Source organism: Gopherus flavomarginatus, chromosome 1, assembly GCF_025201925.1.
Source record: "Gopherus flavomarginatus isolate rGopFla2 chromosome 1, rGopFla2.mat.asm, whole genome shotgun sequence".
Taxonomy (NCBI): Eukaryota; Metazoa; Chordata; order Testudines; family Testudinidae; genus Gopherus; species Gopherus flavomarginatus.
In genome coordinates, this window is record NC_066617.1 from 160,832,101 (window position 1) to 160,855,640 (window position 23,540).

Here is a 23,540-nt window from a genome sequence, read left to right on the forward strand (position 1 = left end):
CTGAGTCAGGGGGAACACAAAGCAGACAGCTCAGCATATGTCTCTGACCAAGCTGGGGAAGGGCTACAGAGCAAGCTAGCTCGAAGGCTGAGAGGTGCTCAGAAGCAGATGACTGCTGAGATCTTGGTATCTATTTTGACTAGTTCAGACTATCTATCAGGTCCGACATGCGCAAGCACATTGGATTTTTTCAGCTTTCACACCTCTCCCAGTCACAGATCACATTTCAATATCGAATTTTTTCCTTTGCTCTTCCTGTGCAGCAATGGAGATTGTCCTGTGAACCCCTCTTCTCTCTGTGACAGGGCAGAGAAGAGTGGGTGGGGGAAGAGAATGACAGCGACAGATTGGAGAAGCGGTGGTAGGAGGTCCCTCATTAAAGGAGGGATGTGAGACACAGGTACTTAGCCCATAACACAGCGGTCCCCAAACTTTTCCAGGTTGCATCCTCCCTTACCCTTGTCTTCCTCCCTCTCCCCCCTGCCCCAAGCCAGGGCCGGGAGCATGGCCACGTCTTCCGGGAAGGAAAGGGGACAGGAGGACAGGGGGAAGGGGGCCAAGGCTGGGGCTGCAGCTGGGGGTGAGTCTGGGGCCAGGGCCAGACGTGGAGCCACAACTGGGGGCCGAGGGTGAGGGCAGGGCTGGAGCAGAGCTGTGAGCAGAGATGGGCTGGATGGTGCTCCCTCCCCACCCCCCATTGGGGGCTGGCCCAGGCCCTGCTGGGCCCCCTGAACATTCCCCTGCACCCTCTTAGGGGAGTGCAACCCACAGTCTGGGGACCTCTACCATACGAGGTAATCATTTTGGCTTCAGCTAAGCATCTGGAGTTTCAGCCTAATTGAGATTCACTTGTTAAGGCCTTCTGCCTCACTCACTCCTTCACTTTATCCACAATGCCAAACTGAACTATACCAGTATAAACCCTTTTTGCACCAGTGCAGCCTACCTCCATAAGGGGTTTGTACCACTGTAACTCAGTCAATGCAGATACATCAGCACCCATTTTCTTAATGTCACAGCTGCCCAATTCTTCACTGCCTTGCACCTGGTGTGTAATTAACTCATATGCGCAGTGGATTTAAAATACCACCATTTGGACATGGTCACATTTTACATTCATTTTGCACTGATGTAAGTGACAGACAAGATGCAAGGCAGTGGAGGATCAGGCCCAATGCGTACATTACATCATAGGCCCACTGTGACCTCAGTTAGGCCCAGAGACTTTTAAGGCATTTTTGCCAGCTTTGACCAGGCTTAGTCCTGGGTGAATTTTGCTTGACAGGCCCGTGGTCTGTATCTGGTCTATGCTACTATGTTCGTAAGAGTCTTACATGTTAATGTCAGCAGGGATCGTTCTGATCATCTAGTCTGACCTCCAGCATAACACAGCCCAGAGAACCTCACCCAGTGATTCCTATATCAAACTCATAACTGTTTGAGTTGGTTCATATCTTTAGAGCAACATCCAGTCTTCATGTATACACTTCCAGTGATGGAGAATCCGCCATCTCCCTAGGTAAATGTTAAAACAGTCCATGCAACTACTCAGTCCTGGACTTTTCTAGCATTGCTTTTTGTGTGATTTTGCAATCAGAGGCTCCGTTAACCCTGGCAGACCACAGCTACCTGTGAATGGAATATATTATACAAGAGCAGGGTAATGGAGAAGGAAGGAAAGGGAAGGGCCAATTAAAACTAGAAACCCTGGAACAATTAAAATCAGGTGATTGACAGAGCCAGCGAGACGAGTTGACTGCAGGAAGATAACCTGTTTGTGAATGCAGTTCCATTTTATCTCCCACCAATTAAATTAAGTTCTCTTTAGCCTCCAGATTTAAAAACAACAACAACAACAACAAAAAAACTCTAAATAAACATTGTTATGCTGCATACATCTTAATACTTCTAATCTTCTGACTAGCAGAGCAAAAAATTAATATCCTCCTGTCTCGGTAAGAGGGAAACCAGAGATGCCATTGGGAGGAGGAAGCAGGGAAAGATGAGCAACCAACCTCCCAGAGTATTTAGGTACAAATGTGTGTGACTGCAGATGCAGAGGCCAAATACACCCCTCAGTTACATAGATGCTTGGGGCAGAACTCAAATAATGGTGGGGGAAAAAGGTGGTGTTATGTCACCTTTTCACTCCTTTCCCTCTAATTCTGTGGACAGCTAGGTTGTTTGGCCCTGGTGTGACTAAGAGCAGCCTCGTGGCTGCTGTAAATTACCAGCTTCTGGTGATGGCTCCCTAGAGGCCATTCTGCTGGTATTCAACTGCCAAAGTGCAAGGTGAGCTGGACGTGTCACCCAAACTCTACTGGGATTCCCCCTACACTGCAGACAGCAGGAGTGAGTGGAATAGAGTTGGCTAGTCTAGGTTTATACCACCCACATATTCCCCCGTACAAAAGGAATCCCCGGCTAGCTGTATCAGACAGCTCCCCCGTCCCCTTGTGCTGCCAGAGCATTGCAAAAAGGAAGGAATGGGACTGAGGATCTGGCCCACAGTGGATCAGTTCAGAGTAACTCCACTGAAATCTGTAGAGTAACTCCAAGTTGACACTGGTATAAATGAGACCAGAAGGAGGCCTTTAATGTACATGGGTCTAATGAGCCTGTTTCTGATCTCCTTCCCACTCACATAAAATCTGGAGTAACACCGCAGAACTCTGTAGAGTTACACTGGTGTAAAGCTATGAAAGCACAACAGAGTCAGATGTAAGGGGCTTGATTCCCTTGTCTTGTGCCTAATGGACTCTCTTACACCTGTGCAAAACGGGTGTAGAATGCTGCCAGGTGAGAGCAGTGGGGTTTTACACCTTATTTGCACTGATGTAAAATGGTTCAAGACTGAGGAGGATGAGGCTCAAAGTGTATAAATATAGAAGCTGATGCTGGGTGCCCCAAACACAGGCTATCCTTAAAGTCAGAGCTGTTCCCAATTCCCTCTGTTTCCACCATCTGTAGATGTGCTACTGAGTGAGCATTCAGCAGGACTCGCTGTGGAGCCCACACATATCCACAGATGGAAGAGAGGAGGCGGCTGATGAATTTTACATGATCTGAGAGAGACAGGGCATGTGCTGCTCTCCCTCACAGTGGAGAGCAAACACAGGCAGTTCTTTTAAAAAAAAATCAACAAATTCCTCCCCAGCCTGCTTCCCCCAGCCCCACCTTGCTTCCTCATAGCCTATTTGAAGTTCTTTGGAGTCATCTGTGACATGTGTGAACAGCTATGCACTCAGTGCTTTCTCTAAGGTGCAGCTAGCTCACCTCAAAACAGTTCCGCTTTCATTCCTGGGTCACTGCCTGGGACTTGGAGAGCACAAACAAGATGGCTTTCCACCTTCCCTCCCATCCCTGCCCAGGTTTCCCATTCTGAGTCGCAGCTTGTGCCATAGAAAAACATTGCCAAACATGCTCTGGAGTAGCTGCCTGGCTCCTGCTCCATCTCTGCTGCAAAGACATATGGTCACCACATGAAACAGCTTATTAGTCTCTTGGGCTTGATTCTCCATTGCTTTGTGTCCTGTGTAGTGAGAATGGCAGGGTTTTACATTCACAACACATAGGTATAAATGATTTACATAAGGGGCCTGATACTTAGCTAACTTACGGCCCCTGTAAGCTGCTCTGCCACCATAAAGGGGACTTAAAGTGAACAGAAAGAGCCCCCTAAGAACACTGCCTGTGCAGAGGGCAAGCCTGGCCTGTGGAGAGCTGTAAGGGCATGAAGCCCTGGCCCAGTGGCAGATGAGGCACAGTTGAAGTGCATTGCTCTAAGGGGACTGAGCATGTCCTCAGAATACAGGAAGCATAAAGCTTCAGGCCACTTTACATTCCGCTGCTTCAAATGCAGGAAAGGAGTATCTGCCAGTTGGTCCCATAGTGCCAGGCTGTGGAGAAGCATGTCTGCAGTCTTGACTGCTGTACGTCATGGCCTGCTCCCTGTAGTGACAGGGGAAAAAGGTCTGTGGACTTGCTGGCAAAACCCAGGACACAAGCAGGAAGAGGATCTGAATTCTAATCCAGGCTTTGCTGCACTTACAGTGTAAACTTGGGCAAATCACTTCCTCTTTCTGTGCCTTATTTTTCTTACGGGGAAAATAAGGAGAATATACCACTCCCCTACCTTGCATGCGGGTTGCAAGGCTGAATCCATTAATAAACAGTGTGGTTACTGATGGACCTTTGGTAGCTGGCATAGTTTAGAGCAGCCTCAGGGTTTCTGTAAACTACAGTTGTGTGTGTGTGTGCTGGAGTGGTACTGGGACTGTGGAGCACAAACAGCAATTTTGTGTGCAGTGATATGAACCATTTCGTGGTGTCCTCATCACTGCCTTTGGAAGACTGTCTCAAAGAGCTCACTGGCAGGACAGTTTACTTGATATTCATCTTAAGTGGTCCTTTGTTTAATTTCATCTCATATCCTTAACTAGACTTTCTTGGACCAGACTGCTACTACCGCTGCATCTCTTAGGAGCCTCTTTCCGCATTTCTGGTTGCACATTCTTTCCTACCCTTTGATTTCTTTTTCATGTATTTTTTTTTTCCATTGAAATATAAATCTGGTCCCGAGCCACAGAAATTGGTGTTGGATCCAAAGTTTCTCAAAATTCAGGAATATTTTAATCCAAAATTTTGGTTCAAGTGCTTTTATGTTAACATATACACAAACATGCACAAAGAAAAACATCCTGTGTGGAATTTGTAGTAGCATTTAGTACTGGCCTAATTTTGTGCTAGTTGAAAAAAATGGTAAAACTCTGACCAACTTGAATGGAAGCAGAGTTAAATCAATATTGAGCCCCTTTGAAAATCCCATTCAATATGCAAAAAAATCTACATTATTAAATTATTGAGGTGTTGGTTTTAATTTAAGAACAAAGAGGTGCTATTGGGATAAAAAAAATCACCATGTGATTAAATTACTAAAACCAACAGAACTATTTAAAAAGCTAATTTACTTTTCACCATTTCTGTATGTTGTTTGTTTACTTTCTGCACACCACTCAGCTTGGACAGTGGAACTATACTGATCGTTTTTGTCAGGCTTTTCCATACACATAGAGTAGCCATGCACTTGCAGTTTGAATGACTTTTAGCTTACCTTAAGGAAAACAGCAAAACGAAAAAGCACAAAGGTAAATTCTCAATGAGAGAGAGCAGAGTGTGTGTCTCCTCCCTGACATGCTGCACCACTCTGCCTTACAAAATGGCAGCTGTCACTGCAGACAAATGCCTTGGAAATTTACAGTGTGCTATAGAAAACATAATTTCATAGTAGTTAAACAGCTACATACTGCACAAGTGTCATTCTGTACTCCCAATCCTTGCATCTGATTGATCTGCTCTCAGTGTACAACCCTAGGTAGGATGAACATATTTCCCTATGCTGAATAAAGGACACCTGGTAAAATAACTTGTATTCAAGTGAGTTCAACGGCAGTCAATTGTACAAACGTTCAAATTAACATCAAGTTCATTGAGCCCCTGTTAAAAAGAAATACTGCATAGATGGATTCTTTTTATTTACCTTATCTTTAAGGCTTTGGGGTTCCCATGGAGAGGAGTGACACAGACACCCTATGCCTCCCCCGCCCACACACACACACGGGGAGAGGTGACACATACACTCTTCTGTACACCTCTCTCACACAGGGGAGGGGGTGTGACCGACCAACCCCACCCTCCCTACCCAGCACTCTCCGTCCTCCATGCCTGGCTGGGCCCCCAGGATGGACCCACCTCTCCTGGTACCTGGCACTGCAACTTCCCGAGGCAACATGTTGGGGATCATGCAGGGTCATATGTCCCCCCCCTCATATTTCTGCCAGGGCTCACACCAGAATGTGGTCAGCAGCAGCCTTTTGGCACTGTGCGGGAGGGAAGGGACTGGAGATGCTTCCAGCCACAGGGGAGGTGAGGAGTGAAGAGATGACCTGGCCTGTGTCTTTGCAGAGCTCATCTCTTGCCATCCCCCACCTCTCCTGTGTGGCTGGAAGCAGCTTGTCCCTTCCTGTTCTCACAGAATGGAAAGGCAGCTAACACCTCCAGGCTGCTGCTGGCCACCGACATAACTCAGCTGCCTGCAGTCCTCTGGTTACAGTGTGGGCAGGAAGGGGTTAAACTCTAAGGATGCATTTTGCACCAGGGCCTGGGGAATCTGACTGCAGGGGCATCAGCGAACCCGACCAGAGAAATGGCTCAACAGAAGAGGGCGAACAGGAGACGGAGCAGCCCTGCGCTGCCTGGGGGCAGGACCCAGGGGTGGGGGGCGAAGAGGATTCTACACTCCTGCCCCAAGGGCTGCTGTGGACCCTACAGGTTTGGGGTATGAACAAGCTGTAAATCGCATCCCCTCCCCACCACGCCAGAGCTTAGCTGAGGGGTGAAGAGGCTTCCCCATGCCAGCACTGTGCAGGGCTTTGGCACATGCAGGGCTTGGCTTTTTCTGGCCAGTGCCCTGGGCCAGAGGGCCTTGGCCTTTCTCAGGGCACTGGCCCAGCCAGAGGCAGTGGGGGAAGGAAGAAGCCTGCTGGTCAGGCTGTTGGTGAGCTCACCACGCCAACCAGAGGCTGGTTGTCTGCACAGTGCTGGAAGCAGGACGTGCCTCACCGAGGAGGGATATGGAGGAGCCACAGGGCTGGGGGGTAAAGGGGCAAAGCAGGGAGAGGAGAGCGAGAGGGGGAAGCATGTAAAGGGCTGATGAGTGGGTGGCAAAGGCAACATGTAACCATGTTGGCACCTGCCCGCACTCATCAACCACTGCAACTCGCAGATCGCAGCCAGTGCCAGAAATGAGACATGGGAAGGGGCCCCGCCGGACAAGAGATGGCACATAGCTGGGTTGCACAGATGGAACAGCAAGGAGAGTGGCACGCTGCATCTTTGCACACCTACTCCCATCGTTGACCACTGGACCCCTCACTCACCACCGGTGGGCGGGCAGCTGGTGAGCAGGGATCCAACCAGCAGTACTGATGGGGGGTGGGGAGGGGAGACAGAAAATACGGGACAATTTGCCTGTTTTTTAAGAAAAAGTCAGGATACCTGCAGGAGGGCTTAAATATAGGACTGTCCCTTTAAAAAATGGGACATCTGGTCACCCTAATCCTAGGTGGGAGTGGGGGTGTCAGGGAAAGGGAAATAGCCATATGACACTTTTCCACAAAACTCCTGATCCTTGGGCCAACCGGGGTCAGTTCCGTTCCTGGAGTAAGCAAGAGCAGCCTAAGGGGTGCTCTAACTCATGAGGTCTGGTACAGGTCCCTAGGAGGCTATTATGCTCTTTGTGGATTGATAAAGCACAGCAGCACTCTCCCTCAGTATGCCCCCAATCTGATGTGAGGGGCAGTAAGGGGTGGCACAAAGCTGGCTATGCAAGCTTTACACTAGCTGGGGATTTTGTGGGAGAGTCATCAGTTGCCTGTTTAGGGCAAAGGAACTATATTCAGGCCAGGATCTGACCTCCTTTTTCCAGTCATTTTCCCTTTCATGTGGTTATGCCCTCGCTCAGTGCTGGTGGAATGTGATTTTAAAACAAAACAAACAAACATGTTTCTTCTAACTTTTTTGGATGTCATTTCTATCAGATATGGTTTTATAACCCCCAGCCCATCTCTCTTTTCCTGTATTTTGTAAGAGATCCCACCTGTGGGGCCTAAGCTAGGCTGAGGGCCTCCAGGACCCCCATCCTGCCAACTGCATTACACACCTGTGCCTGTAAAGTCAAGGAGGCCTTGAGCAGATGCAGGAGTTCATCTGTGTGGATATATAGTGGCACGATTGGGTCCCAGGTTTCCACAGCAAATGCCTCTCATCACCCTTGCGCACATATATATGAATCACAATAGATCATTTCTGTGACATTATTACAAAACATATAGGATACATAGAAACAGGAACATGCTGTATATGTGTGCATCTAAGGATCTAGGAAACAGTTGCTTTATTTGCCACGTAGCATGTTCTATTGCTCAGTCCTGCAGAAATCCTTACCTATTCTGTTATTCAAGCCTTTACCTTCCCCTAGCATTTGTATAGTTTGTTGGGCCTCTCATTTACCGTTAGGCTCTCCCAGTTAAGACACTGGATAGGTTTTTCAGATACTGCCTCCTCCATTTCCATTTTGAAATCTGTTTATTTTTCTTCAGCAAATATGGCTGCATTTCAAAAAGTCATTTCAGAACAAATAAAAGGGGCTAAATGCGGAGCAGGTGCTATCAGAATTTAAACAGGAGAGCGAGTGCAAGGTGTGAATTGATTTGGGGCTGCCCTCCTCGGGAGGGTGTAGCAGTCTCACCTGGAACTGGAAATGCATCTTTCTTCTGTCCAGTTGCAGCTCAGTGAAGAGTATAAGACTGCTCCCTAGGGAGCAAGTGCTTTAGGAGCTGCTGGCCAGACAGTAGGATAGGAATAATAAAACAGCTAGGGACTTCTTGGGGAAGTCTAGTTTGGTTGTTCTGTAGCTCCCTTTCTTTAGCCTAGGGGGTTCCCAGTGTCTTTAAAGATGCAGTATTAGTGGGGGACCATAGCCTACTAGACTGTGGCTGGAGGAGCTTGCAGTTAATCCTTCCTACAAACCATCCAGAGATGATTTCCCTTCTGAGTGCTCTGGGTAAGTGAATTACATAGAATGAGGCTGCCTTTTATCTGGCTAGAAGACAAAGCTGGGTGAATGTGTAAAATTGAGGGAGCTTTATGCTTACTTTCTGCCTTTAGTGCAGCCCATTGGGTCCCCAAGGCATCTGCCCCTTGTAGAAGAGTTTGTAACTATGCAAAGTGGGTGTGAAAATAACCAACAGGAAAGCAGGTCAGCTCCTCAGCTGATGATGTAAACTGGTATAATTCTGCTAAGCTCAAATGAGCTGATTTATAACAGTGGAGACTGTGGCCCATAAAGTCAAAAGGGTAGCTAGCATTTTACACTTGCTGCCCTGTGACTCCAGTGGAGACCTGCTGCAAAGAGAATTCAACACAGTCTTGCACCTGTGCACTGTGGGTGAGTATCTTGGCCTATTGCTGTTGCCTTTAAGGGGTTGTACTCCATCCCCACCTTGCAGGTGTCACAGTGACTAATACTGCTGCATCTGATGAAGTGGGTTTTTGCCTGTGAAAGCTTATACCCAAATAAATCCCTTAGTTTTTAAGGTTCCACTGGGCTCCTTGTTTTGTTTTAATACTGTTGAGGCTCTCGGCTAGAAGAGCATAAGCCAAGCTACCTACCACTTCACACTCACGTAGTGCTTCTGTGCTAGCTGCTTCCACAAACCTGAACTGTACTGCACTATTTCAAAGGGTATTAGCATCATGTTGGAGATGTATGCACTGAAGAGCTGATAAGTAAAGTGACTTGCCTAAGGTAACAATTGGGGTGTGTGGAGGGGCAGTGTATCCAAGCTAGCATAAGCCTTAAGAAGCTCCAGACTCTCTTGCTCTGTGCTTAATCACTAAGCCCTGGCTCTCTCCAAAGGTTTCCTGTTTGATCACGAATGGATGGAGTCTGGTATTCTTGGACTAGAACTGTAGCTATTCTATATCTTATGAGCTTGCATGGGCTAGAATGCAGAAAGGTACTCAACCTTTTCTTTACTTAATTAGTATTGAAGAATTTGCTCTGTAGGCTACTTACTGAGGCAGCCTTCTGTGAGGGGCAGTACTACTTTCTCTCTTCCATATTGTTCAAGAACTGAGTCCAACATATATGTAAATCTGTCCTTCCTGTCTGTTCACTGAGCAGTCATGGGTAACTCAGCTGTTTGGATATATTTATCCCATACGATTCTGTATTGCCTGCTGACTCTAGCCTTCCTTCCTAGATTTGGAAGGATGGTCTCATCCTCTGTCCAACTCTACATATGGTGTCCTCATCTCTCGGAAACAGGATGGTTCCATGATTGTCACTGCTCCCTAGGCTGGGTGTTTCTTCATCAAGAAGGTAGGGCTGCTTCCATCCCTAAGGAATAGCAAAGGGATTCACAACAGTTACCAGGAGATCCTATCTTCTGGATATTGAGTACAGTGTTTAGTCTTGTTGTGGGGGGTGGGAAGGAATAAGGGTTGTGGGATGAGGAAGAAGAATGTGGCTGCAATCACTTCAACAATCCCAAATGGAGGCTTAAACACAAACGCAAAGCTTCCCAGCTAGAGAAGGGAAGACACCAGAAGACAGTGATTAACTAAGAGAACTCTTCAAGTTAAGTTTCTCAAAGACCTACTAACTTCCTTCTCCCCTTTAAGGTGCTCTCTACCATGCTATTGTCCACTCTCTCTAGAGATAATTGGAAACAAGTGTGAAGTTGCTATGACTAGAATTTTACGCCTCACTTGTAAAAGTTGGTAATGTTTTTCTTAATTAGCTTAAAACTCTCCATCTGGATGAGTTTCCTTCCTATTAAGGGGTATCTCAAAATACAAACAAATGCCATTAGCAAACATGCAGAATCAGAAACAGGGCAGCAGTCACTCTTGACTTAAATTCCGCAGTATAGCTGAGACTTGACTCCCACCTGAAATCTATGGGAGGGAGCAGTGACTCTGAATTAAGCAGATCCTGCTTGTCCTTTTCCATCTGTAGAAAATTAGATGAATTCCATAATGTCTGTGGCAGGAGCCAGGTGAGAACTGGACCCAACATTTAAGGTGGCTCTCAGCTACTCCTGCAGCAGGCAAGAAGGCTCCTCTGTCTAAAACAAAATAGAAGGTTGTATACCACAACTCTGAGCAGCTGTGTTGAAAGTTTGTGTGCTCCTCCATTTGGGTGCTCAGAGGGATGGTGGTGAGGGTGGAAAGACCAATACTATGTCTTGTCAATCGCCACTAACCAACAGCTGATGTTTAGACCATCAAAGTAATTGTCAATATGTAATTGCCATAGTGGTCATATTGTATGTGAAGTAATTGCATTTTTAGGAGCCAGCATTCAGAAGTTCTACCTGTTAGGTCTCACTGAGAAATGGAAGATGCTTCTGGATTGCTAAGAACTGTCTAGAACATGTTCTTGGTTCTAGACATCCTAGGTCTGAAAGCCACTCTGCTGAGATTGGGCTTTGCTATGGTTGGTTAACAAACCATATTTCTTAAACAGGTAGGCAGTTTGTGATTGGGGTGGTGCGGGGGGAATGCCCACACTTTCCTTTTTGAGATAGGACAGGGGGTGGAAAAGCTCTAATAACCTTAGTTTGGTAGCCATTCTGCAGGAAGAGTGGATGGAAATTTCCTCATGACTATCAGGATTGAAGGACTAGATGACACTGGGAAAGTATCTTTCCATGAAGAAGAACTGAGATGCCCAATCCTCTTGCCAGGTACAATTCTAGGTTCCGATGTCCCAGCCTGCAATTGTACAAGCTGTTCTGGGATGGGGAGGCAAAACTATGTACCTTTAGTGTGCCAGTTCACCATGTCAGATGGTGTTGGGTGCTCTTTAGAGTCAAGTGGCTGCAGTGTTTCGTATCCCTAGAATACACGGGAGGTCAGACTGATGCACAGTAAACACAGGCTGCCCCAATGCCTAGAAGAGACACTCTCCTATATGGTTCTAAGTGGAGGGGGGTTGGTTCAACTTCAATGTTTCTCTTTTCTCCAGCTCTAGATGCTCCAAGTAACAGTGTATGCACAGCTGTTCTGCGCCCAGACAGGCTGCCTTATGCCACACCTTCTGTCTCTCAGGAAGAATGTGAGGGGAAAGGCTGCTGCTACAGCCTAGGTGACCCAGTTGCTCCTTGTTACTCTGGCAACACAGGTGGGTTGGAATTTAAACTGCACATCTTGGTGTGACCAAGGGGAATCTGAGCATCATAACCAGGTGTCTAGTGTAGTTGGGAATACCACCTTCAGGGCTTGTGAGCTACCATGAGGCTGCTCCACTGGAATTTGGCTAGCACCATCTCCTTCTTTAGGGCCAGAAGGGACCATCATGATCATCTAGTCTGACTTCCTGCACATTGCAGGGCACAGAACGCACTCACCCCCTTAACCTCTGGCTAACTTACTGAAGTCCTCAAATCTTTAAATCAACACTTCAAGTCACACAGAATCCATCATTGTTTAAACCAGCAAGTGCCTGTGCCTCCATGCTGCAGACAGTTTAAAACCCCCTAGATCTCTGCCAAGCTGATGCAGAGAGAACTCCTTCCTGACACCACATGGCAATTGGCTGACTGGGGGGTCTCATACTTCATGCCCTGCAACCCACTTTTTGACAATGAAAATTACTACTTGACCCCAGGAGGAGGAACTGAAGCCTGAGCCCCATCACCCTGGGCATGAGGGCAAAGGCCAAAGGCTTCGCCTCCTAGCAGGGGGCCTGCAACCCGAGTACTGCCACCAGGGCTGAAGGCTTATTGCTTCCTGCCCTGGGTGGTTGGGCTCAGGCTTCAGCTTTGGTCCTGGACCCCAGCAAGTCTAAAGCCAGCTCTGGTGACCTAACTAAAATAAGGCTGTGACCCACTTAGTGGTTCTCAAACTGGGTCAGGGCCTCAGAGTTAGACCTAGTGCATGTGAGTAGACCCACTAAACCAGTGGCTCTCAACCTGTGGCCTGTGAGATGCTTGCAGCCCAATCTGCACAGAGCTGCAGCCCATGTGACATCCTCCATGCCATAGTGGTTGTATTGTATGCAGCCCACAATGGTAAATGGATTGAGAACCGCTGCACTAAACAGACATCTGGAAAAGAATTTTTCTGCAGTAACTCTAAGGCCTCTAATCTAGTGTTCTACCTCCAACAGCTAGAGGTGGAACATCTGCAATTGCTATTAGCAATAGATCTTAAACCATTGCAGGTAGTCCTCATACCATCTCCTCTATAAACTTATCAAGCTCAGTCTTGAAGCCAGTTAGGGTTGGGTTTTTCTCCCACTCCTACTATTCTCCTTGGAAGGCTGTTCCAAATCTTCCCTCTTCTGAAAGCTGGAAACCTTTGCCTAATTCCATCTAAACTGGTTGATGGACAGTTTATATCCATTTAGTCTTTTGCCAGTGTTGACCTTAACTTGAATAACTCAACCGTCTTCCCCTGCTATTTATCCTTCTGATTTCTCTAGAAATTAGTCTCCCCTCAGCTTTCATTTTGTTAGGCTAAATAAAGTTCCTTAAGTCTCCTCCCGTAAGGCAAGTTTTTTCCATTCCTCTGGTCATCCTGGAAACCATTCTCTCTACCTGTTCAAGTTTGAATTCATCTTAAACATGAGACCAGAACTGCCACAGTATTCCAGATGAGGCCTCATCAGTGCCTTGTATAATGGCATAACTTCCCTCTCTTTACTAGAAATACCTCACTGGATGCATCCTAGGATTCCATGAATTTTTTTTCACAGCCATATCACACTAGCAGCTCATGGTTGAGCACTGGCTGACTAATACACCTGGGGCTCTCCTCCTTTGTTGCTTCCAAGTGATAAGTCCACAGTTCATAGCAAAAATTCTTGTTAGTCCCAACTTCTGCTTTGCAGGACTAAATTTAATCCTGTTTCTATTCCTCTGCTACTCACTACCCTCTAGGTTGGCTGTTCACCTTTCAGCATAACTTGTAGCTTCCCGTTTAACCAACTGCTTGCCCATCTTTTGATCCTCCATTGAAATTGGAGAAGGGGATTAATTTCACAGCTAGAACTGTGTTGCATGCTAAATTGGGATAGCTGTCTCAACATCCAGATCTGGTCTAATGGCTTGTGTTCAAGAACCAGAACACTAAATCCACAATGTCCCCTGAGCCCTATAGGCACCCAGTGTCACTTGGTGCCTGAGGTTTTTCCAAAAGTAAATTCCCCAGGGGCTTGCTTCCTTCCAGCTCAGGGGTTCTCAGACTCTTATACTGCTGATTCCTTTCACACAGCAAACCTCTGAGTGTGACCCTCCATACATTAAAAACACTTTTTTAAAATATACATATATTTAACACCATTATAAATACTGAACCCAAAGCAGGGTTTGGGTTGGAGGCTGAGTTCATGACCCCCCCCCATGTTATAGCCTCAACCCCATGGACGGTCCTGACCCCCAGTTTGAGACCCTGCTCTAAGATGAGGCAGCAATGTGCATATCCAGGTTTCCAGTGGCCAGTCTCTCACCAGAACCATAGAATGGTACACAAACCAGGGCAAGACCGGTATTTGGCCCCCTAACTTCCCATGTGGGGCTGACCTGGTAGTGACTCCCCTCTGAGTGTGCCTATCAGATCAGGCCCCATTAAAGTCTGGCTGGAGGTGGTGGTGGTGCTGCCCATCAAGCTCTTACCCCACTGGCTAGAGCACTCACCTGGGATATGGGAGAGCCAGGTTCAATTGCCCCTCACTGGCAGAGGTAGAGGATTTGCACAGGAATTTCTGAACTCAGTGCTTTAACCTCTGAGCAGTGGGATATTCTAATGGGGGCTCCCTCAGCCTCTCTCATTGAAGCTGTTCCACTGTGTATAAATGGAAATCCAGCCTCCCTGAAGCCTGGACTTAGTGACAGGAACGGTGCCAGTGTTTTTGGCGCCCTAGGTGCATGGCCATTTTGCTGCCCCGCGCACCAGTCCCACGGCTCCGGTGGACCTGCTGCAGGCGTTCCTGCGAAGGGTCCACTGGTCTCATGGCTCCGGTGGAGCTGTCGCAGGCATGCCTGCAGGAGGTCCACTGGAGTAGCGGGACCAGCGGACCCTCTGCAGGCATACCTGCAGCAGGTCCACCAGAGCTGCCTGCCGTGCCCCCCCCCCGACAAAATGCCACCCCTCAATCCTGGTGCCCTAGGCGATTGCCTAGGTCACCTAAATGGAAGCGCCGGTCCTGCTTAGTGACTCACTCCTGAGAAGTGAGCAGGGCTTAGCAAATTCACACTCCCATGGGTTAGCTTGGGCAGCTTCCTGCCTAGCATGCTGCTTGTTGATTGCATTCTTGGGTGCCTAGCTCTCCTCATAGAGAGAGCTGAAGCACCTAGCTTGGCCTTGTGAATCTGTTTCTGTGATGTGGGCTTTTTCTAGGCTTCTGAATGTTTGAGGCCATAAAGTTTAGCATTATGATATCAAAGTCCAATTGTGAATTCCACAACCCTAAAAGCAACCATTGTAAACTTGGTGGTTTTCAGCAAGTTTCTAAACTGATGTAGAAGAACATCCCATGGTTTCAGAAAATGAACTGATTCTGGATGGAAATGCTAGGTCTCTTGTATGCAAACACCATCAGAGGGCATAGAGCTGTCCTTCCTCCACACCTAAAGTCTCAGACCATAATCCATGCTTTGCTGACTTTTGTAACTGTTGCTGCTGGTGAACTTTCCCAACTAACTTTGGAGGGCCTGTCTGAGTGGCCTAACATCAAGGAATGCCTGTTAGGGAGCTTGCAGCCTTAAACTACCCCCAGAGGAGTCCTTAGACATTGTGGTGCCCTATGAAACCTCCCTGTGGGGAGGACATGAGGCTCCCCAAGGTCTCCACTGAGGGGCATCCTTGAGTCTCTGCAGGGGGGCTGTTCCTAAGGTCTGTGGTGGGCAGGAGCAAGCATCAGGGGGAAACCACCCCCAGCACAAGCTGGCAGAGTGGAACAAGTTGGGGCTGGGTCACTCCACTTCCCACTGCCCTGTGAGTGTGGAGTCAGGCCTGCCAGGCAGCAGGAAATGGAGTGACCCAGCCCATTCCACTCTGGGAGCCAGGGGAGCAGATTTGGGGTGGGGGGAACTACCCCAGCACAAAAGCTCACACAACTGGGAGCCAGCATAGTGGGCTGGGGCCAAGTTGCTCCACTTCATGCCCTGCACTCACCAGGTGGCAGGTCCAACCCCTGCTGCAGTCCCCCAGGACATAGCTAAGGGGAAGAGGTGGAGCAGGGGCACCTTTTCTGACCAGTTCAGCTGGAGCAGCATGCAGCTGCACAGGGCACCAGGAAATTTGAGGCAATTTGATGCCACAAATTTCTTGATGCCCTATGCAGCTGCATAGTTTTGCATGTGGGTAAGGACTGCCTGTACTACCTCTACACAGCCAGGGTCAGGCTTATAAATGTCAGATCCTAAACTGAGTGAGACTTCCTTGTCTAAAACTCCTGGCTGGCTCTATCCCCTCATGGGAATGATTAATCTCCTCACTAACAAAACCTTGAAGGGCTAGAAATGATAGCTTTGGAGCTGGCCTTGGTAACTTTGGGTGGATCAGCAAAACTGTTCCCCTCCTCCCCAAGTAAACCTGCCATCACACCACTGTGCACTAGGCATGCCTGTAGGTGTCACGTGACTAGCAAGATGACACCAATACAAAAATCCAAAGTGAGTGAGTTTGGTGCATATCTTCCACAGGCCTCAGTTAAAACTGGTAGCCCATTGAGGGAGGTGTACAACTGTATAGGAGAACACAATCCCTGCTTTGAAGAGCTGTGTGGGGACCATCATACTTATTCTCCCAACACCAACTGCAGAAATAGAGGTCATTGTTGACCAGCTTGCATCCTGCCTCATCGGAAAGGGATCAATATTTCAAGAGCAAAGACTTGCTCCCTCTACATTTTTGGGCACCATCTGTTTTGAGAAAGCTAAGGTTGGCTCTGCTTGATGCTACAGAGAGAATCTGTTTGCAGAGAGGCTTGCTGAGGGACAAGATGGCAGCATTTGCCATATGGGGGTCTAACCAAGCCTTTCTGCTGCTTCACTTTCAGTGATACACAGTGTACAACTGATGGCCAGTTCTCCATAGCAGTCTCTAGAGATGTGACTTTGCCACCACTGATTCTGGACTCTCTGCATCTGGCCAGTGGGCATGGCAGCAGCTGTATCCCTGTGGCCAAGAGTAATACCTTTTGTCCTGTACAGATTCCCACTCTCTGCTTCTGGAACCACTTTCTAGGTAAGAAGGTAGCAGGAAAGGGGGAGAGTCCTCCCTGACCACCATGACTTCTCCTCTCTGGGTGTTGGTCTTTGCTGCCTCATGCCAGGATCTGAGTGGGATAAAGTAGTTTCTTTCATCAAGAGCTTGTATGGCTATTTGAAATTCAGTTCGAAAAGAGTGAAAGGTGGACACCTAGGAAAGAGTCTACGGGTGAATGAGAAGTAGCCACTTCTGAGAATGAAAGGAAGTGGCTCTGCTTTCCCTCATAACTGAGCATCTAGGGGAGCAAATCACCCCTTATCTCTGGCTCTGGCTCAGGTTGCTCTCACCACTAACTTGCATCTCTGCTTTAGGCAAGAGCCAAAAGGCAGAGTTGGATACTCAACAATTCCAAGTTTGTCCCAAATGGGACAATACCCCTCAAGTCCTTGCAATGACTAATGCTAATCCCCTTCTGAACAGGGAGATGGAGGCCTGGGTGTGTATGAGAATCAGCTTGTGGCAGACAGGGATGTGAGAAGCTGGAGCACTGGGACAGCACCTTCAGATACTTCTGCCTGTTAAGCTCTGGGGAGGCCTGTATGGGAAGGATGTTGTAGATTCTTCTGCCCCCCTGATGTACAGAGCACTGCTAACCTGACAGAACTCTGCCCTTCAGAACAATATTAGTAGAAATCTGCAGGTGGAGTGGATCTCTCAGCCTGCATGTTTAGGAAGGGACTTCCTAGCCACAACATTCCCATCTGCAATCCTCTGCAGAGGGCTACTACTAATCCCCTGGATACAGGGTTTAGGGGAAATCCCATATGGACACTATCTTGACAATTCAGCTTAAACCCTTCCCAAGTGACCAGCTTAACAGAAGCTACTTTGGGACAGGAATAAGTCCCTATGGAGCGAATACCAATATAACTAGACTGGTGTAAATAATGCTTGGCATTGCATCAAACCTTTGGGTAGAGTCCCCCTTAGGCAGACTATAGAGGAAGTGGGAGGAACAGGACCAACACCCTAGGTGTGCACAGCTGACTGGCTGCTGGGATGGGCTTGGGATGATCAAGTAGCCTGCCTCACCTGACAGGATGACTAAAACTATGGCAGAGAGGAGGGACTAGAACTTACAAATCTTCCCATATCTCTTCCTGATGCATTTGATCTCACTTGTAGCTGTAACTCTTCTAACTTAGAGGAGACTCCTGAAATTGCTTGTGAACCTTTTTCTTATATGATTAAGTGGTGGTCTAGTGTGAGCCTGATGGTCAGGTGACTCCCTCATGGGGCAGGGAGATGTGCAGTGTGGCTAGTGCAGCATGGGACTAGCTGGCTGCTAAGGGGAATGAAACACTCACTTGACTCTTCCTGTGCGCACCAGGCTCCATGTCAGCTGCAGCTACTCCACTGGGGACATCCTCCCACTCAATGTGCAAGTCTTCACTTTGCCACCACCTCCTCCAGCCACTCAGTATGGCCCCTTCACTCTGGAGCTGAGGATTGCCACAGGTAATGGTGACCTCAACCTTGGAGGCTAAAATGCTTGGGGGCCCACCATGCCTGGGTACTCCTTTCTAGAGAACTTATTGCCAACAACCAGCTTGGAGGTGGGGGCAGGAAAACAAAGCTCTCAATCCTATAGGAGATGGGTGGTGACCCTATAGGGAGCTGCTGCTGTCTAAGTCTTAGAGTCCTGAAGTGGCAACACTAAGTACACGGTGCAGGGAGATGCAGGTCCTAGGTAATGTTACTATCAATTTTCCCAGGATCTGAAGATCCAAAGAACTAGCATGGTTTTGTGATCACCTGATGTCCAAGTGCTTGCAAATCCTTCTGTGAATTGCAATAGCAGGTGCTTTCTCTTTACTGACTGTAAAAGGTCATCTCTTGCTCAGTTTACTGGCGTTCTTGCCCTTATGGAAAAATATTCCATAGCTAGCCACTGCTGAGGCATCTAGTGCTACTTACCGTCAGACAGGATTCTGGATTAGTTTGAGCACTGTTCTGATCTGAAATAGCAATTCCTGTGCAAAGCTCCCCATATCTGAGTGTTTATAGAATCACGAGTTACCACAGTGGATCCAAATGAGACAGACTTCTCTGTCCTGATGCTCTTGCTCTCACTTAACAGACTAACTCTTGCCCTACAGACCAACAGTATAGTAGAGACTGTCAACAGTGACTAACCTGTGGTGAAACTTCTACAGGATCCAGTCTACATGGAGGTCTGAATCCTGCAAAGAACAGACCCAAGCCTAGTTTTGTTCTGCACCAATGCTGGGCCACCCCAAGCACTAATCCCATGCAGCAGCCACAGTGGCCCATTCTGGTGGATGGGAAAGTGACTGACTGGTTCAAGAAATGTATGGGGCTGTGGAAGGCTACTAGCTGGCTCCTGTCTCACTGCAGCTTCTTTCTCAGGTATCCATACACAAGTGACAACTACCAAACAGAGCTTATCCCTGTGGGAGCTGCTTCAGGGCTGCAATTTCCATCACATTACCAGCGCTTTACCAGCACTTCATCAGCACTTTTACCTTTATGGATTTGCCTCCCAAAGGCACTCAGTGGACTGGTAAGCACCATATAGTTCCAAGTGCCTTGTTTCAGAGCTTGTGTAAGGCTTGTTGGTCATGCTTAGAAAGACCTCTTCTCTCCCCCCCCCATTGAAGTTAAAACATGGTAGAATCATGTTTAATCTATTACCCCTCCCTGATAACACTACAGAATTAATTTAGGAAGGCTTCTTCATTGGTCTTTCAGTATTAGTCTTGGGTCCTGCACCTCCTTCCCAGCACTGCAAGGGTCTACCAAGCTCTGAAAAGAAATTCAAGGTGGTTGTGGTGGCTTCTGCCTATCCAGATGTCCTAATTAGCAGCGAGTTGAGACTCCTAGTTTTAGCAGCCAGTCTCCTTCACTCCAGACACTGAACTATTTGGATCCAGATACCTTGCTGTTCTAACCCCTCTCTTGTTAAATATTTAGAACAGTTTTTACTTCCTCACGCCTTCAGTAGGTTCTGGTCTCCCAGGGGCAATTAGGGGAGACTTTGCAGAGCATTAATTTATGGGTACTAGCTAAAAATTCAGCTGGAGATTTTCTTCAGTCTCCCTCTGCATCTTCTCTTGCAGGTCTACTTTCACTGCAGTGCTTCAGCCTGTGTTCCATCTGCAATGGAATCCTGCATAGCTTGCTGCCCTGAGACACAAGGTAAGAGCTATATGCCTGACTTCAGGATAGGTCCAGATGCACCAATGCTTGCACAACCATCTCTGAGGATGGAGGGCTTCAAAGGTCTTGTGCCTTTATTTCCCAATGTCATTGTGGGCTGGAAATAACTTAGTTGAGCAACATGGCTTTTTAACTTCCCCTAGAGAGAGACTGTTCTGGGTCCAAGGAGAAATGCCAAGGTCACTTCCTTGGAAGGAAGGGGTATCCATGGGTACTGTCTCAGGAGTATAACTTATCTCCCTCCAAAGTGAGGAGCTTCAGGAGAAGTTAAGGCTAAATCTGACACAGGTCACTTAATGCCAAAAGTGCTGGCATTGCACTCTAAAAGGCTTCCTGCCCTGGAGATACTAAACCAAAAAACAAGAGGAGCTAGTTGGCAGTGAGAAATACTTGGAGGCTCATTCTTGGTATTGCAGTGATGGGTTTTGAGGATGACTGAGTCATGGTCTGAACAAACATGGAAAGCCATGCCCTAGATATGGGCAGCATGGAAAACCTGCATAAGGTGAGAAACAAGATGGGAGAGGCAAGGCCTGAGACCTAGAGTAGGATGGGGGTGTACAGGGCCTTACTAACAAGGGTGAAAACCATCACACTCTCTTGGATACGAACATCTCCTTGTCTCCAAACAGCAAGAAGAACTCCTGATAAGCAGGCTTCAGAAAATGCTCCAAGGAACTTGGTAACCACAGAAAGACCTGTGGACTTCCAGAACACTGAAGCAGATCAGACTCTTGGACAGAAAGGTAGTAAATGGGGGTGCTGGTTGTCCCAGCTGCTTCAGTGGTTCTACTGTAGTGCTACACATGCCTAGAATTGGTGCATGATTTTGGGGATGAGTTGAGGATGTCCAGATGTGTGGAAATTGTGGCACTAAAATGGTGGTGCTCTTTCCCTTTGGGGACCCAATCACTAGACCTCTCATGCTTACTGCAGGCTCTTAATTGTAATGAACCTGCTAAACATCTAGCTTGGAAGACAAGTGCTGTAAGGGAACACTAGGACCTGGATTATACTGTTTAGAACTGTTTTATGACTCCTAGACTAGAACAAAAGCCTGAGTGTCAATATGACACACCCTGATGTGTCTTCATGAAACAACCAGTCTAGGTTTGGGGTTCACCAATGGAGTATTGGCCTGCTGAGTAACACAACTTTCCATTCCTTTCTGCTAATGCTCAGACTACCTGCAATGTCATAGATTAGGGTTGGAAGAGACCTCAGGAGGTCATCTAGTCCAACCCCCCTGCTCAAAGCAGGACCAACACAACTAAATCACTTACACCACAGGAGAAATGGGACTAGATGCAAGGTGGTGAGGAGCTTCACTATATGAGAGCAAGGGTTGAATCCCCTTCCTTTGTGCCATAGGGAAGGAGCTAGTGGCCTTAAATCTGAGGATCCAAAGTCCTTCCTTAGGTAGGACTAGCGAACTGGAACTCTGTCTGTTAAAAGTCAGCTTTGGGGGAGTTGAGCAGTGCAATAGCTAAGAAGCTTGCAAGCGATCTCTCCACTATTACGTTAGCACCCTTCTGTTTTATAATTTACCTCTTCCACCTTGTAGATTCTAGTGGCTATAGGTACAGATTAAACTAACTGCAATACTATACCCAGGCACTTCCAGCAATGGAAATAGAGCAGGAACCTAGTTACCATTTGGTGGATAAACTAACCCTTTTGGTGGTGGATTATTCATAGAGATCACCTTTGCCCAAACTACTACTTGGCCATCCTCTCCTTTTCACAGGCTCCCAATGGACTGGAGATCTCCTGTCCCAGGAATGGGAGTGAGTGACAGTGGCTGTAGCAGGAGCTAGCACTATTGCTCTGGTTTTCATTGGAGTAAAGTATTAGCAAAGGCAAACTCTTAAACAAAAGAATATAACTCCTGAATAAAAGTATATGAAAGAAGTGTGGCTTGGATCTGGTTCTTACTGGGGGAAGAAAGAGGGTCCTTCATGTTTGGTCCTGTTGTAAGGGACACCTGTAACTTCATGCAGAAGTGCTGGTCTCTTTCCACTGAATTGTGGACTCTGTACTAGTGCTTACACCTCTTCATGGGTTTGGTTAGGGTGCAGCATGCTACACTGTCAGCACTTCCTAGCCTTAAGACCTGCATACTCCAGGGAGCTTTCAAACCTGCAGGGAGATAGAGCAAAATAAACATGTTTCCCTCTGTGGCAGGCAGAATAGAACTGCCCAAGGAGTGGCAGCTTGACATACTTCATGTGTCTTACCTGGAACAAGAAGTCTCACTCTTTTTTTCAAAGAGTTCTCATCTTGCCTCATACTAAAGGTTTTCTGTCTCTTTTCTCCCTCACCCCCACCAGTTGGGCATACTTGACTTGGACTAAGTTGCTGTTGGACATCTTTGATTGCTCAAGTAAATAGTGAGCTTTCTACACCCTAAGTGAAAGGACAAACAGCCCCCTCTTCACCCAGATGCCCATGCAGGAAAAGTCAGTCATACTGTCCCAGGACTTGTCAGAACAAGGCTGTGCCAGCTCAGGCCTGGAGAACTTCCGTTGTTCTATATAAAAGTGAGAGAAGCACCCTGGGTCTGCACATGGAGGAAGTGGAGCATGCACTGAATAATTATGCAGTGGGGTGGTGGAAGCTTGGAGTTCTTAATTATTGCCAGCTTTGGGGTAACTGCACCTTTAACCACCAGCTTCCTCTTCTCATGGAGGGGGTTTAGCCTTCAATTCTCAGAGCAGGGGTTTAAAGCTGTACATCTCTGAGCCTTAGCATGCCAGCTTACCTAAAAGGCTGCTGTCTGTACTTTGCTCAGAGCCCTTCTAGCAAAAGCAGTGTCTTGCCAGCAGTTACAAGTTACCACATTGTGCACTTATTACAGATGTTTATTCACTAAATAAATATACTATACTAAACATAGCTTTGTATAGGTCACTGGGTATAAGAATGATCAATCAGCCCTATGGGTCCCTACTAAGTGCAAGCCTAGTGGGAGGGACCTAGGCCCAAAAGTCCTGTCCACTTCTTGAATCAAGAGAAAGATGCTGAAGCTATATAAAGTTAGACTTAATAAGCCTAAATTCTCTGTTCAGACTCCTGAACATGAGTAAAACAAGTTCCTCCCTCTTACCATGTCTCCAAAAACTGGCCACCATAGGGCAGCAGCATAGCTTGACTTTTGCATTTCAATCCCCTGGTGAAATACACAGGCTATATTGATTGTAAAGGGCTGTACATATTTTGCAAGTTTTCATCTGGACCACCCCAAGATAAGTGTGCCTATGTTCACCATATCTGTCACTATGACTAGTCTAGTCAGCTTGCTATGACCTGTTGATGGTGTTGCCTGACTTTCTGAATAGAAGTAAAGCACTTTTCTCCCCAGGGCTGTAAGTTCAGAGTAGGAGAGAGAATAAGGAATACTAATGACCAAAGATCAACCCATCATCGCAGCAAAATGAGATGCTGTCTGCAGCTGATCAGGCAGATCTTCATTTTATCCTTGACTGGCTTGAGCATTTATGTAGCTAATAAAGCTGACT

The 23,540-nt window shown here is 47.4% G+C and overlaps 1 protein-coding gene and 1 pseudogene across 4 annotated transcripts in view; both read left to right on the plus strand.

Annotated features, from left to right (window-relative positions):
- Positions 1-23,540, plus strand: part of ARHGAP31 (Rho GTPase activating protein 31) — an 879,079-nt gene that overhangs the window by 488,602 nt on the left and 366,937 nt on the right. The window lies entirely within an intron of this gene.
- On the plus strand, positions 11,718-21,918 carry LOC127043170 (zona pellucida sperm-binding protein 4-like; annotated as a pseudogene).